The 15062-nt window shown below is 38.7% G+C and overlaps 1 protein-coding gene across 2 annotated transcripts in view; it reads left to right on the top strand.

Annotated features, from left to right (window-relative positions):
- PKNOX2 (PBX/knotted 1 homeobox 2) overlaps nucleotides 1-15062 on the top strand; it is a 268356-nt gene that overhangs the window by 177609 nt on the left and 75685 nt on the right. For both annotated transcript variants that reach the window (XM_088139092.1, XM_088139091.1), the window contains one exon: nucleotides 88-195. The gene's annotated coding sequence lies outside the window, so the exon portion shown is untranslated. The remainder of the gene's footprint in view (nucleotides 1-87; nucleotides 196-15062) is intronic.

Here is a 15062-nt window from a genome sequence, read left to right as displayed (position 1 = left end):
TGCTATGGAAAGATGAATTGAGTGAATATTATGCTAATGATGTTCTTTCCTTTCCTTAGTAACAACTGAACTTTCTTCTGCCGATAGGTCCTAGATGTGAATCAATCCCATGATGCAACATGTCTCCCCAGCGCCATCTCTGACAATGATGGCCACACAGACTGTACCCCCTCCCCTTATCAAGAGCCCCAACAGGTGAGTGTTCAATTTTCCATTTTCAACCACAGCATTCCAGTTTGCAATATCTGTAGGCATGCTATTGCAGGGAGCAAGAGAAAAGCAAGAAGCAAGGAGCAGAAGAACATGGCAGCAGAGGAGCATACTTGCAGGCAGGCAGGCAGATATACCTTCATTGCTATCTACCTTGATATCTGGCTATGGGGATGAGCAAGAAGAGTCTACGTATTAACCCTTTGTTGAAACTTATGTTTGTCCTAATAATTCCACAACACTTATTTGTCTGAGTTCAGCTCTCTGCTCTTTTTGTCCCACAATCATACATAATATTATGCATAATATGGTACCTAATATTATTTCACTCCTTTTTTAAAAATACAAGAAAAAGCAAGCAAGCAAAGAGAAAGCTGAAAGTGTAAGAAACGGAAAAAAGTAAAAGAAAAATAGAAAAAAGATACAAAGAAATAGATTCCAACCTTCTTTACAGCAGTTACAGATACAATTATAAATTTACCTCTTACTCTATGATTCATAGAGTTAGACTTAGCTCCTATAATCTATTCTGTCTAATCATCAAAACCATAAATCATAAGTTCATTTTTTTCTGTTTTGCACAAAAAGTCCGTAAGAGGTTTCAGTCAGCAATAAATGTAGATATTGTCTTTTCTCTGATCAAAGAAGTCAATTTAGCCATCTCAGCAAGTTCCATCATCTTCACCAACCATTCTTCCATTGTGGGTAGTGCCAGATCTTTCCATCTTTGTGCATATAGCAATCTGGCTGCAGTTATATACAAAAACAAAGTTCCATGACTTTTTTTCCAACCGTTTGTTGGAAAAATCCCAACAAACAAATATCAATCCCAAAAGGAAAACCTCTGGTCTCAATGGTATATTAATCTTTAAATTCCTCTGAATCAGTGTATGTATTTGAATCCAGAATTTTCTAGCTTTTTTACATGTTCACCAAACATGATAAAATGCCCCTTCTTGTTATTCACATTTCCAACATAAATCTGAAACGCCTATATACATTCTAGACTAGTTCTCTGGTGACATATACCAATGGTATATTATTTTATAAAAAATCTTTTTAAGATTATACAGTAGTATAGTGTAGATTTCAATCCTTTCAGCCACATATTTTCCCATGGTTCCATCTGTATATTATAACCAAAATTCTTAGCCCACTTTATCGTACATTCTTTCACTTCTTCTGTTTCAGATGTCAATAACATTTTATATAATTTATTTTTATAATAGTTTAGCAATTACATGTTCATCACTTATACACGATTCTATTTCACACTCAGTCTTACAATGTTCAAAACCATAAATTCTTTCATCTACCTTAAATCTTTCTAATAATTGTAGATAAGAGAGCCATTGACAACTATATCCCTCTTCCACCCACCAGTTCTTCTCTTGATTTTATTTTATATTCCCCTTGACAAAACCTGGAACTTTGGATGCAACGTCTTTCCAGCCATCAACATTGGCACTTACAAGATTTGGAAGGAATCAGCTTTGGAGGAGGGATGCTATATAAACTCGCCAGCTGTAAGGAGACACTGTTGCATTTCCCAGTTAATGTTCCCCTTGGAGAACTGTAAAAGATTTAAGGTCTATAAAAAAGAACTGTTGTCTCTCTGCAGCTCATGCCTATAGCATGCCAGAAGACTCTTGGGCCACTAACATCTGGGCCACTGACATTTTAATATCTCAGATGGCGATGATAGTTTTTGTTGTTATTTCGAGGCTAAGAAAAGATTCTCATAATTCTGGTCCCCTTCCAAAATAAGAATTTCTAGATATTCGTAGAATGAGTGCCAGTCAGGGAAACCACCCTTCATTTTTAATACCAGCTGTCATACCTTTTAAAGAGAGAGGATTTCCTTTAAAATATTGTCCAAAGGAAAAAAGAATTTCTGATCAATCATTCCAAGTAGTATTTGGTATTCCTGCATTGATTTAGTTATGAAGGCTTTCCTTGGACAATCCCTTCTCCAGCTGTCTGTAGCCTCCCAGGCTTTCCATGTTTCCATAAACCCCAAGGGAAGATCTTAGAAGGAATCTGCTTCCACTGACTTTTTCACCAGAATGTCTGCCATGATATCTGAGGAGATCCTGCCGTTGGACCCTTCTTTGGAGAATTTCTTCTTCTCGTGGAAAAATGTGGATAAAATCACTGACCCATTTCCCTATCCACAAACCTGGTGGTCCATTCTGATAGGCATTTGTGACCAACCTTAGGTACTAGATCTCAGAGTGCTAGGACATGTTTCGAGCACATGCCCTACCGCCACAAGGAAAAGTTATGTCTTAGGAAGCTAGTTCAGGAGGCAGAAATTACTGCAGCGCATGGGGCAACATTGGACCTATTGGACTTCTAGAATAAAACTGAATCAAGTTGTCTTGATGCTAGCAACATTTTCCTTCCTGATTATGCTTTTGCTCCCAGTCCAATCTGTAGAAATTGAAAATCCCTATTTGAAGAGGGCAGAAGGAGATCAAGAGGGTCAAGCAAAAGGTCTTTCTTGAATCTGTGGCCTCCAACCATGGCCAACCATAGGGAAGCCTATAAGCAGGAGGCAGGCATTAGCCTTCCTCCACTATTTATGGCCCACTAATATTCTGAACTATAGCTTTATCCTCCATGAACTTCTCTCATTCCTTTTCAAAGCTGTATAGGTTGTTTCCATCACAAACCTTATGGAAATGAGCTTCATTATTTAGTTATGAATGTATACTCTGTTCTTGTCTGCAGTAATACTGCCTCTCCTTCTAATGTAAACTTGTCAAAGTGATAATGGGGAAAAAGCTGAGTGAATCACATCTGGATGAAGGGCTCAGCTGCAGGTATCATGTTAACAACTAGCAACCTCTGGCTGGCCAAATGAAGACTTCATCTTCTTATACAAACAAAATAATATATCCTGTATTTGTCAGCCAGAGGTAAAGTCCCCTGTTTGTGCAGATGAGGGCTTGAAAGGTTTTGTTTTCATGATGAAACATTGCATTTTTTCACATGCAGCATAATTAAATCTGTGGAACTCACTGGGGCAATAGAATTAAATCTGTGAAACTGTGTGTCTGCCAAATGCGTGATGATGGGTATTGACTTATTTGACATAAAATGGGTTTAGACAAATTCATACAGGAGACATCTGTCAAAAGCTATTTATGACAATAGCTACTTGCCAGATATCTTCCATAGTGGCTACTATTTCCAAATACAGATTAGACAAAATATGTAAAATAAAAATTTAAGAAGGCAACATGCCACTTTATGTCAGCTGCTGAGGAGCACAAGGCGGTAAAACTGTTTGGTGGGCAATGGGAACATCTGATTGAGCACTGTGAGAAACATAATGGCTTGATTAGATCAAGTTTTATTTGGATCCCATGTTAGATTCTTATTGCAGACCAAGCAAATGAGCACACCATGATCTTAGCTTATCCTCTCCAGCAGGTAGTAAAACAAATGCCAAATGAATCAATTTCTTGCTGTCATATTATACATTTATATTATAAATTAAATTATTTATTATGTTATATATATATATATATATATATATATATATATAATGTAATATTTATATATTATATTATATTATGTTAAAATATTATACATTTATGATTAAGTGCAGTTTTAAATCCCTCAGAATGTGACCAAGGTATTCTTTAACGATGATAAAGAAGTGATTCAGCTTACTCTAACTCTTCATAGAGATTTCAAAATAAATATGTTTTGTTTGCAGAAAAGGAAATACTGAGCTTGCATGACCAAATTTCCATACCAGGGATATTTCATATTTACATAACCTTTCTAATTCCCTTAAGTTGAGGTTTTGTTTTGTTTTTTTCCATAAAGGTCCAGCTGCTGAAAGTAGGGGAATCTCAGCTTTCATTTAGAAATAGGGGAGCAAACTGAAAGAGCCACAGATGTGCTGAAAAAGAGCATGCAACTTGTAACTTAAAAGACTCATAAATATAAAGCATCCCTATGGATTATTCTAAAGTATTTTGCCATCTAACAATGGGTTTCGTTGTTTTATCGAAATATCTCTTTCTGTCATTCACTAGGCCTGTGTGAGTACAAGCTTTGTCTGGAGAATGCTCTTTGCACCACAAAGACAGTGCTGATTCTGTCATCTACCTCTACCTTTGATCTTCCTAACATCTCTGTCTGGTCAACAAAGTGACCAACTCAAAGTCAACCATTCAGCTTCATGGATAAAATGAGTTTTAGACATCATTTTGCTTGATCCGACACTCTAAAATCAGATAGGCCAGAGGACACAGCTGAAATTTTGAGAATATGTTGTGGATCTTCTCCCAAAATGGCTGCTTTGCTTTTGCCTAGTCATAAAATGGCTCCCGTAAGTAGGAATGGCCCAATACAAGACACTGATTTTACCAAAGGCAATGCTTGAGCTTCTATCTGCCAGCTTCTTTCATTCCTTTCAAGATATGCTATCTATCACCTCAGTATACCTTTGCTTTTTTTCTCAGGGCAACTAGGTGCTCTTCCAAAGACAATACTGAGTTTCAGCCCCCTTCTGTTTTTATTTTCTAATAATATGTGTAGTGAGACTTCTTATAAAGGAAAAAAAAAGCTTTGGAGCATATACATTTTTCTTTTTTTTTAAAAAAAAAGGACATTTGAAAAGAAAGTCATGTGAGAAAGGGCAGACAATGAGGGAGCCTTCCAGCTGATTATCCATACTTTAATTGCTATACTATGATTTATCTAAGGAGCACCATTATTACATATGTATAGATAAGGACTTCATGGATCATTTTTGTCATGAGAAATGGTTCCTCTAAGTCGATGTTTCTCAACCTTGGCCACTTTAAGATATGTGGACTTCAACTTCCAGAATCCTGGGAGTTGAAGTCCACACATCTTAAAGTGGCCAAGGATGAGAAACACTGCTCTAAGTGGTATCTGCAGGGGGACAAGAGGAACAGAATGAGTAAAGTAAGGTCACAACACAAGCCCTACCCCTTTTGTCTATGTGTCGTGACATCGCACATGTGTGAAAGGGGTGGAGGTCCTGCAGATGTTGATGGTTCCTATTAAATATATACAAGTAATACTAATAGCAAAACAATGCTGGCGAACAGAGCGCAGCATGGGGTTTAATTCATACCATTTTTAATCTGGCTGGATTGGCATTGCCCTGGGTTGAAAATATTACTTGGTATAATGGTATAATTCCCTCCTCTCTCAATTTATTATAGTGCTAAGACCTGGATAATTAACAAAACTCTTAGGAAGAAAAGACCTGACTAAGATAAAACTGGGATAAGCGAGCTGAGCCAATTACCCAGCTCCTAGGATTGCAGGAATTGCTAAACTAATTCTGTGCTCTCAGTCCAATAAACCTTTTATTTTTTTTCAAGTAGTCTAATCTGTCCTTAGAGGCAGCCATATGCATCTTTGTAGATTAAGAACGCTCTAACACAGCTTTCTCCAACCCACCTCTTCCAGATATGTTGAATTTCAATTACTGTAAATGTTTGTGAAAGTTTTTGCTATCTTTCTTTTTGGTGAAATGTGTAAACAGAGATGGAAATGGGACCCAACAGGACCTGAAAAGAGATACTGAGCAAAAACCGAATTGACAGATTCACCCATCCCTTCTGCAAACAGGCACACACACGTTGGCACTGAACCAATATTTTAAGCAACCGTACATTTAGAGACTGGATGCTAAATGGATGGAAACTGTTCTATGTCATTGGATTGTCCTTCAAAGTACAGGATATTTCTGCTGATATTTGCAATACCATGATCTAAAATTCTACCATTAACATGAAAGAAAGCTGGGTGTGAGGCTACGGAAGAAGACATTGTGTCTAAGCTCTGTGTTTCAGCACATAACCTGAATGCCTCCTTTCCTGTTAATTAAGGCTAACAGCTTTAAATTGGGGGTTCTTGTTATTTTAGTACAGCCTAACAGCTTTAGGATTAAGTTTACTGGCCCTGAATGTTTGGAATCCCTCCATAACTGCTGCAAACCAACAGCTGGGAGAAGTTTGGAGCTGAAGGGATTAGGCTGTTAGCTGAATCAGAAACCTCAAGAGTTACAAAGAATGCAGATTGAGGGTTAGTTAAGTGTGAAGAGCCTAATTTAATTCACATTATACTGTGGATTAACAAATCACAGCTGCTGAAAGAACCCCCATGGCTCATCACTGTGTCAAAACACTTTCACGTCCCAGGAGAAAGTGATCACTGCATCAACTATGTGTTTCCTGGTTGGCCAAGGTTGTGCCAAACCACATTTCAGTGTTTCCACACTGGAACTGTCAAACCCAACAATAGATCTGTGGCACCAGCAGCTATCACTGGACAACATTTTGAGTTTTTAGAAAAACTTGCAAAAGGTTTCTTACAAAAAATGGGGTTGTGTTTCTTAGAAAGCCTTTTGATGGTTGAGTCATATGCCATCAAAGTCGGGTCAGAAAGAGGGGTTGCAATTTAAACTATAACCTGGCAAAGCCTTATAATTGCTTCCCTGCATGTTGAAGTCTTGATTTTGCAGTGCAGGCAATTTAACCAATTTTTTAAAATGCTTGCAGCTTTCAGCAAGGCCATAAAATAATTGCCTATGTTGGGGGGGAAAAATAACTGGAATATAACTGGAACTTATTACATTGCGTTGGACTCCTGGATAATGTTAGTAGAAGCACACTGATTTCCAGTAGAATGTGGGCATCATGAGAAGCAGTAGACTCCATTTCAGAAGGTCCTTCTAGGAACATAGGAAATAATTGAACCCTGAACCGGATTACATTAGCCTACTGTATTATTTACACAGGGATGCCTTAATCCCCTGACAATGTTGGATATGGTCCAGAACTTGCCAACATTGATTGATTGACTGATTTATAAGGCCACCCAACACAAACAATGTGACTCTGAATTGTTATATTCAGTGTTACAGAAGGGGAAAGGCACAGGTTATACAAGGAGTAATTATGCTAACTGTATTTTAAAAATTAAATGTAAATTAATTTCAGTTTTGTTATTCCTTGTTCCCTTTTTGTCCAAACCCTGGTTGCTTTTGGGAGGGCAACCCTAGCACAATTTTCAGAGCAGCATCCATCTTGAAGAAGGGCTACTCATTCCTGATCCTGAAACCACCTTCTCGCAGAGCAGATGTTCTACCACTGAGCTTCAGCTCTTCGTCATATAGGCACGTTTCCAAAATGCTACATTATATTGAATCAGTTTAGCCCCATATGAGGTCTCTAGCATTCTTGATCAATTCTCTTCCTGATTTTCCTTTCCCTGATTGTTTTATTTGGCAATGCCAGGGAAGGAAACTATTCTGTTTTAATTCTTATGAATCTAGCCATTCCTGCTATACTGGTTTGCTCAGTATTTCCTTTGCGGATAACCTTATCCACAATCAGTGAATGTAACCCAAATTCCATATCAGCTGAACTGATTGTCAGTGTGTTTCGGGGTCCCAATTTAAATCACCTTTGAAGCCTTGAACAACTTATACAGAAGAAGAGCTCTGACCAGTTATGCCAATGCCCATCCAGTCCAGCATTCTGTATGGCCTAGACGCCAACCAGATGCATTTAGAAAGCTCACAAACATGGTCAGGAGAGTAATCCCCTTCTCCAATATTGCCTCTTGGCAGCTGGTGGTCAGCTTATATGAATCTGCCAGTTGGTGGCTGCCCATGTTTGGGACAAGCTCATCTGAAGGACTCCTTGCATCTGAACGAATGTACTTGGATCTGGCTGGGCTCTCTTATCACTGGTAAGATGAACTAGAGGGCCTGGCACAGAAGTGGGGCCTTTTCTGTGGTGGCCTCCTTCATACAGAACCTCTCCCATGAGATGTATGAGTGACTCTTTCCCTGGCGGCTTTTAAATGGCCATTGGATGTTCCCATCTGCTTTCAAATGAATGGATCCTCACTTTATAAGTTGGAGCTTTTATAGCTGTTATTATGCAAAATGTCTTAGGCTGTCACTTCAGTCAATTTATACTTTATACTTATTATTATAAACATGTTTTTCCAAACTTCTTTGAGGAGGCTCCATCTTGATTTAGTATCTTAAATAAGTTAAGTAAGAAGGACAAAAATAATGTAAGGAAGCAAGCAGGCACAGATTCTTAGTGTCTGTGTGTGTGTGTGTATTTGTTTAGTAATCTCAAAGGATTTCTCCTAGGTGGGAGTGAAATGAAATCTTATTGATTGGTTTCTTTCTGAACACACCTATTAAATCGACACAGTGACTTGGTATTAACATACCATCTCTCCGTGTTTTTTTTTTTAAAAAACCTGTTCTCTGCACAATTCTGCTTTTTTGATTTTAGCCATGTTCTCGTTTGCTTTGCAGATTCAGAAGGAACTATATATTAATAGCTCTGAGTCACTCAGAATCCTCATGGAAGCTTTTAACTGACAAGTTCACTTCTATCAAATTTTCTCTCTTAACTTAAATGTTCCCTTAAAGATTCCTGAGGCAAGTCTAAATAAAAAGCCCATTGTCTTTTACCTCAGCAAATTACCTCTGCTGATCATTTTGTATTCCTTTTTTTTTTTTTCCTTCCCATTTTTAAGCTTTATTGGATTGTGGGGGAGTTACAAAGCTATTTGGCTACTCAACTCTTCCTTCTGCCCATCACTTTCAACAAACTACCCATGCATTCAAGCCCTCCAGAGATGTCTGCTTGCCCAGATGAAGTTAAAATCATGATGGAAGGCTTCAAGTTTCCTAAGTGTGCAAGGGCCCCTTCAGAGTTTCAGGGGTTCAGTCTAAGGTCAGTTTGGGCCATGTGTCAGAAGCTTGTGGGTTAGGGAGCAGGAAGCTTCTAGGAGGTGGTTTGCCTCCTAGTTGCTTCCTGATCCTACTCCAATCCTTACTTTTGTAAATAAAATAAAATAATAAAATGGTTTAGGGACATTAGAAGTATTAACTTCATGAAGGCATTTGTAGGCAGACCTGTTACAATAGGTGTGGTTAAGAATGACAGGTTCCTTCTCTGTGACATAATAGAGTCCTGTGCCAGTTAAAAGACTAAGTAATGTATTATATCAGAAGCTTTCATGGATTATCATGCTCTCCTTGCATTTGATGAAATAGATTGTGATCCATAAGTCATCTGTGACAATATATATTTTTTAAACTTTAAGGTGCCACGTCCTTTACTTATTCTTGCAGAAGAAGACAGAAAATTATGGAGAAGAGCTAGAAACAAACAGCCAACAGTTTAAACTTTTATATTCCATAGAATGGTAGTTATCTTAATAAGCATTAAAAATAAAGACTTTCTTGGGGCAAAATTAACTTTAAAAATATGTAGATCAGGGGAATTGGCTAAAAAAGGCTCCATATGTTAGGAAGGTTTATGAAGGTAAACAGCTGCAAAAAATTTGCTGGATTAAAAAAAATGCAAGACAAATCAACAGAACAAATATCGTCTAATACAACCCGTAAAACCAACTGAAGTTTTCTTTTGCTGAATTGTGCATGCCTGCCTCCCACTAGCTATTTCTGATTTCTCAAAATTGGAAACTAGAACATCAACTATGTTTGCTTCACTAGTACTTCACTTAAAATGCAGCAGTTAGGGTCAATGAAACATGAGAGTCAGTGAATCATGGCTAGACGCTATAGAAGCTGGAAATATCTGCATACAAAAAGAAGTACCATATGCTGTTGACCCTGTACACAGAAGACCCAAATTTAGTCTTTGGCTTCTCAAGACACGGCTGGGAAAAAACCCTTCTTAAAATTCTGGACAGCCACTGCTAATTGGCATCAACACTAAATGCTAAACAGAGTCCTAGTCTAATTCTATATTTGATTGCCCAACCTGGGCCTTTCATATGTTTCAGACTACAACTCCTAGAATTCCCAAGCTACACAGGTTGCTGGCTGAGAATGGAGTTGTGGTTCCAACATATCAGGAGGACAGCAGGTTGAAGAATACTAAAGAGAGAGCGAATCCCCATTTGCAACACTTTAGTCTCTCTGAGAGACACGGCAAAGGTGCTGTGCTCAACAATGCAGAGGTGGTTTTGCCACCTTGTCAAGGAGTGAAATCTTTGATGATGAGACTCCTCTGCAAGGCACATGGGCCTCTTTATCCTCATCTCTTAAATCACTCCCTCCGGCGAGAAAGGTCACTTTGCACAAATGATACCTTGGTGGGGGCTTTTATGGCTTTTCGGAACTTCTCCGTCATTGTCTGCTCGCTTCGCTGCACCGCTTGGTTCCTTCCTTCCCCATCAGCCCACCCCAGCTCAAGTGCTTGGAGTTGAACAGACATGGCGCTTTACAAAATGCCGATACAGTTCCCATTAGTTATTCCTGGAGAGTGACTTCTTTTCTTGCTTAGGCAGCTGAAACTAGAGACAGAAGGGGCAGCAGGGAAATGTAGTTAACAACTATGGGGAATTGAAAGACATTTTTGACAACAGAAGAGCTTCATCATTGTCAGTCTTTCTCACCAAAGTCAGACTGTTGGGGTTTTTTCCCCTAATTTTGCAAAAGAGGGTAGTGGGAAAAGACTGATAAAAATGAAATGTGACATTATGGCAGACAAGAGCCCCCACCCCGCCCCCACTGTATCCAACCAATTGGCTCAGAGATAGCCTTTCATCAAACAGAATGAAAAATGTAGGGGAAAATATTGGAAACTCTGCACATTAGTTTTTTCAGTGCCAGACCAATGTCAATACAGTTGGATATCATCTGTTTCTTCCTCCCCAGCCAGCTTTCCTGATCCTCAGAATAAACTGTTCCATGATCTCTTCAACCACTGCTTACTCAAATGGCCCCAACTCCCTGAATTTCCTTGTCCATGTAAGGAAAAAACTACAGCTCCCAAAAGGCTGAAATCTTTTCTTCAAGTGTGGTTCTAAAGGGAGGGAGAGACCCAATCTCCATGTCTGGAGAACATCTACTTAGTTCAGAAAAATGGGAAGGGTGAGCACATCCAATGAAGAATAGGAAGTGGAGGGGGCATGGTGTCAGCCCTGGATTATCCATTAAGCATAATCAGCATGTGCTTTGGGCACCAAGGGAAGGGATCGGGGCGGGGGGGGGGAACCACAGAGTTTTTTCAGTTAGCTATCATGCCCTTAGAGTCAGTTTGGCATAGTGGTGAAGGCATCAGGCTAGAAACCGAGAGACTGGGAGTTCTAGTTCTGCCTTAGACACAAAGCCAGCTGGTGACCTTGGGCCAATCCCTCTCTCTCAGCCCTAGGAAGAAGAAGGCAAGGGCAAACCACTTCTGAAAAACCTTGCCAATGAAAACAGCAGGGCCTTGTCCAAGCAGTCACCAAGAGTCAATATTGACTTGAAAGCACGCGCATGCGCGTGCATGCACACACAAAATCACACCCTTAACTCTTTCACTGCCATAGTCAATATTTTGTAATTGCCCTTATCTGCTATGTTTGATTTTATTATTATTAAAAAAAGGTTTTCTTTGACATGGGGAGTGACTAAAGTTTAAAAGTTTGGTTTGAAGGTGTCATTAGATATATTTTTTTCTGTCTCATAGAGTGAGCTGTTTGCTTCTGTTGTGGGGCACTGTTGTTGGGCTGTGCTTAAGGCATCAGTTGGCTTTCATGTGGCCCTGTGGTGGGTTAAGCCAGAAATTCTTCTCTGAGAAATCCTTTTCAGATATGAATCCAAATCAGAGCACAAATTTGGTTTTGTCAAGTTCACCTCTTCCTTGAGATGGACTTTATGAGTCCTTGAAATGGATATTACCTGAACATACACTTTGCTGCCATCTCTGTTAGAAATGTTCCTGAACAAGAATAAAAGGCTGAAATTGTGTAATGGATGAGAGGACAGGGGCACATGCCACCTTTTTATATTATTTATATGTATTTATAAAGTTCTTTCCCTAAGAGCTATGAGTCTCTTTCTCTTGACTTCTTTGCAATGCCCTTTCCTTCTCCTAACAAAGAAACCAGATCAGGAGTTTGGAAGATAAAGGAGGCCCTGGATGAAAAAATGGAGGCAGCTGGTCTCCACTGCAATGGAAGGAGAAAAGAGAAGGGAAGACACTAGTTCTTTGCTAAGATTTTCTTGGCTGTCATTATTCTGAGTCAGGGCACCAGCAAATACCCTAGCAGAGATACAAAATATAGCATTATATAGCTGCTTTTGCAGTACTATTGTGTTTTGGGTTTGGGCCCTCACTTAGTTGCTCCTCCTTCAATCAAGACGCTTGCAATCTGGACTAAAAGGGAGAAAACCCTGCAAATGGTTGGCATAGATGTAGGAACTAGACTAAATTGCCTTTAAATCCAGATTGCCTCTAGCAATCCTTAGAAATGCATCCTTTGTGGCCGACTGCTAAAAGGACTCTGTTTTACACACACAGAAAAGCTGGCACCAGCGTCTTGTATTTTAGCATAAACATTCTTTCCTTTTCTCTTTTCTCTTTTCTCTTTTCTCTTTTTTCTCTTTTCTCTTTTCTCTTTTCTCTTTTCTCCTTCTCTTTTCTTTTCTTTTTCTTTTTCTTTTTCTTTTTCTGTCCAATTGAAATGCAGCTTGACAGAGCTTTTCAAATGCAACAGAACTGACTGACAGAAAAAAGAGGGGGAAAAGGACTGGATTTATGAAAATAAAGAATAAGCAATGGGAACAACATCCTCTGAGATCAGAGTAACTGCTTTAATAATCTGGTTCTGCTTAGGGCCAGTAATATTGAGCATAATCTCTTCCAATGCACAGGAGAATCCGCCTTTTAAAAATTGGAAATCTGCATAAAAATCTTGTTCTTCGCTTTTTTTAATAATAAATCAAAGCTCTTTTTTTTGTTGTTGTTTTAAGTAAAGTTCTTACCCTGCCATTCTGTTTAAGGAATAAGTAGTGGACAGGAACAGTGGCATTAAATGTACAACATCTTTTCCAATTTCTCATGGGTGATGTTTGGTGGTGAGGCCCACATTACTGTCAAAACAAGCTGTATTCAAGCCCTATTCATGCATGAAAGATTGGGGGGCGGGGGGCCTTCACTTGCAAGTCCTGCCCCCAAACTCCCCACATGTGTAGGCTCCTCTTCAGCTTTTTGTATGCTGTGTATGATGTTCTGAAGAGTTTCTGTGTCTATTTCTGATGTTGTACAAAGTTCTGAAGAGAAACATCTGAGCATACTGCTACATAGGGCAAACCTGTGTATTCAGCAGTAGGTTCTCTTGACTTCTATGTAGCCTACTCCAAAGTAGCTACACGTTGGAGAGCATCCAGACCCGGCAAAATTTAAATATGAGATGTTATTTGTAAATCTATATTTTACAATAGAGATTTTAATCAGAAGTGAGTATAAATAGTTAACACTCAGAATGTCAATATATCCTATGGATGTGAGAAAGCATTTTTCTTAGGGTCCTGGCTATGCAGCTCAGTTTGAAATAGACCGCTTTGGGCAAATAAGGCAGCACTTCATTTTGGCAGCGCTTCACTTGTTGATTGCTTCTTTCCAGAAGGCACCATCACTTTGTCACAACTGTATACCAAATATCATTTAACCTTCCTAGGTTTTAAAATATTAATTTCTTTTTTTTTTAAGCTGCCATAAATTCTTAACTTCTGATGCACTGTTTTGTTATATTTGTTCATTTTGACTCTGAACTTAAGCTACCTAGAGGATGTTGATTGGTCAAAAAAGGTCAGATATAGATAGAAGACATGAAATCATATGAATTATATTGCAAATTGTTTTTAAAGGCACATAGAGTAGTGCAATAGCCTAACTTAGTTTTAATAAAGAAAAGCATACGTGTGTGTGTGTGTGTGTGTCTGGATTCATTTTGTTAAATCATGGTTGTTTAATTATGATTTGTTGAATCAAACATAACCAACCACTTTACAGCTAAGCCAAAATTAAATAGATCACATTATGAATTAACATGTGAAGCAACCTGTGTATGTAGTAAATAGATAAATGCTTAATACTAAATAGACTATGATACTTATGATGCCTACTTTTCACATACTTTAGGAAAAATAAGTTGAGAACTTCTGAGCCCAAGAAAGAGATAAATACTAGATTTATTTGACTGGTGTTATGTTACTTAGATCCAAAAGCCGCGTTGCGAGTTATAAAAGGCTTGGAAAAGTATGCAAGGAGGGAGCAAGGCTTGTTGTAGTTAGCAAGCCAGTGCTTTGATCAGTCCATAGCATCGCCCTTTTGATTTAATTAAGGTTGAAAAAAGTGGCAAGGTGTTCCATGGCTTTGGAACAGAACTGTGTTAACTGATGACAATGGCCATTATGTTCAGATGAATCAACTCTCGCTTTACATTCCTCTCATCTTTTTGAAAGCTTCAAAATCTCTTGCATTACACAGACCTCTGGTCACTTTGCTGTGAAATGCATTCAGTCTCGAGCAGTGGATGTAATACGATTTTGTAAAATCCTGTTTAGAATTTCCATAGCTGTGTCCACACCACCAACAATAAAGATAAGCTATTTTCACCGTGAATTTCTGGGGAGTTTAACTTGGAGCCTCTCCTTTTATCCTTCCTCACTTGGGCTGTTGCTATTTTATTTAAAGGCTGTTGCTTTCATTCACTCTGAAGTTCTCAGCCCATTTTCCCTGCATTGCAGTGAGAATACTCTCTCATTGACACTGACCAAGGTACGTTTCCTAGTTTCTGGTACAACCCTGACTTACCTGTTTTTATGAACCCAAAGCATCTCGTTAATTATCCAGCTGGGAGGGCATTATATGTATTTGTTACTGTAGTATTCTCCATTTCCCTGGGAGTTCAAGATGATATACTTAGTATTCCCTTCTCCAATTTTATCCCATAACAATAATCTTTGGGGTAGTTTGGGCTGAGAGGCCACTAAGCTACTTTGTTAACTTTCATCATGTTTT

Source organism: Python bivittatus, unplaced genomic scaffold, assembly GCF_059951505.1.
Source record: "Python bivittatus isolate LINGU-HERP-01145 unplaced genomic scaffold, Pbiv_v1 ctg000320_np1212, whole genome shotgun sequence".
Classification (NCBI taxonomy): Eukaryota; Metazoa; Chordata; class Lepidosauria; order Squamata; family Pythonidae; genus Python; species Python bivittatus.
This window is presented reverse-complemented; position numbering and strand designations above follow the sequence as displayed.